The following is a 2,140-nucleotide window of genomic DNA, read 5'->3' on the forward strand; positions in this document are numbered from 1 at the left end:
GGAGAACCCTGCACGAGATGCAGACAATATACTATTAAATACCCTTCTTTGGTTTATATTAATGACCGGTTCAACAGTCGGTCATAATTCTAATTTCGTCAAAGAAGGGGTTTGGTCTGATGATCACCACAAATAATAGTCAGAACCGAAAAGATTTTGTGTTGGCTTCAAAGAATGTCATCCACTGAGATCAAGAGAGATGCAAAAACTCCAGAATGACCTGCTGGACCTTGACAGATAATTTGAGGTCACATATTCAATTAGTGAACAAGTGCAGCATAAATGATGTATCAACTTTTCTCCAATTTGAACAACCTGCTGCCATGTGCAAAATGTATTTTAAACTAAGCTTAGCAAGTTGCATTGAATTTCATGAATTCAGAATTTCATAAAGACAACATGAAACTTCATATGAAACAGAGCACCACACCATATGACAGTCCCATCATTAGATGTGCAATTACGTGGTTACAAGAGAACGCTCTAAAGCATAATCTTGTACTTTGTATAGCACTAGTATAGAAAGTGCTGAGTCCATAGGGGAGTCAGAATTCGTTTTTCATCATCATCGAATAATAAGTCATGAATACCCATTGGTAGTGTTGTAATGACCTCATTACTTTTGCAAATTGGTTAGATGACAATTGAAGTCAGACAATTCCAAAAAATGAATGTCTATGGTTTGCAAAAGTATCGCTGGTTCTACTGGTAATTCAAGGTCACCACCAGGATAATCACGACCACATGGAGTAGAACCACCCTTAAAACCAGCTTCTAAGGAGTGGATGCCCGAGTGCTTATAAGTCACAGACCAAGTCTCAGCAATGTGGGACTTAATTCAGACCATTACAATTCTCTTCTTGTAAAATAACATCCACAGGAATCCATATTCAGAGCCAGATGACCTTGGGTACCCAGTCTGTGAATAGTAGCAGTCGTCCACAGGTCACCACGACTGCTACAAGTTTCATTCCAAGATTGGATAAAATTTAACTTGTACGAGAGAAGGCTGTCCAAGTGTTTATAAGTCCACCAACCAAACTGAACTTAACAAACAGCAACGTACTCATTTAGAATCATTACAAACCCAACCCTCCTTGTACGAACAGATGTCTGGCAAATCAAACCCCAGCTAGGTGATTTCATGAACCCAACCTTCAACCAGAAGCAACCTCTTCAGGATGCCCCATCCGCAATGAGGGTCATTCCCCGGTAGGTGGCTACTAATACCCTAGTTACATGGGCTTCAACTTGACACATATTATGCCAGTGAGGAAATAATCTTTTTTATCTTTTGTTCTTGAATCTCAGTTTCAATATGAACTCATGGAATCTATGCCCTACATGATTGCTCATTCAACAAAAAAGATGATAATAATATTTAAAGAACAAAACTTCAGATCAGAAAGTAAAAAAAGATAACTCATCAATCAGTTAATTACAGCATAAATTATAATATCCATTAATTTCATAAAACTTGGCATGTTAAACTCACTAGAGCAACCGATTTAGGCAGGGGATGTGGTAACACAGAGCCAATTTTGCCACGTGGATTTGGTGGCAACTCCATCAATGTGTCGGTAGGAATAGGCCCCAGGAATTGTGACTTACTCACATCCCAGTCTCCAACCAATCCATCTCCTTCCAAACTCTCCATTGGAAAATCCAAAAGACTGAGTATGCTCTCAAACTCTTCATCAGCCACAGCCCCATTAACAATCCCATCCCAACAGCTTTTAGATTCAACCATATTCATATTCTGAAGAATATATAAAGAAAAACATACAATGTAAAACAATCTAGCAAAAGGAAGCGATGTCAAGGACCAAGACAAAGACGATTGACAATCATGTCTTATATATTACCTATCAATAATTTAACAGGAGGTTGATTTTATTGGTTAAGAGAAAATATCTGTATACAGTAATTAGGAAAACAAATAAATTGATTTTATCTAATAGATTGGATTAGCACTAAAACATCTGCAATATTATCATATGGGCCACGGGAGTTTTATGTACATGGAACAATTTTGAGAGAAGATACGTAATTACCAATTTTCTTGAAAATCTCGGTACCATTTAAAGACTAAACCAAAAATAGAAATCCTATGAATAAGATTCTTGGAATCCTCTGTTTT

The sequence above is a fragment of the Olea europaea genome, chromosome 4, assembly GCF_002742605.1.
Source record: "Olea europaea var. sylvestris chromosome 4, O_europaea_v1, whole genome shotgun sequence".
Taxonomy (NCBI): domain Eukaryota; kingdom Viridiplantae; phylum Streptophyta; class Magnoliopsida; order Lamiales; family Oleaceae; genus Olea; species Olea europaea.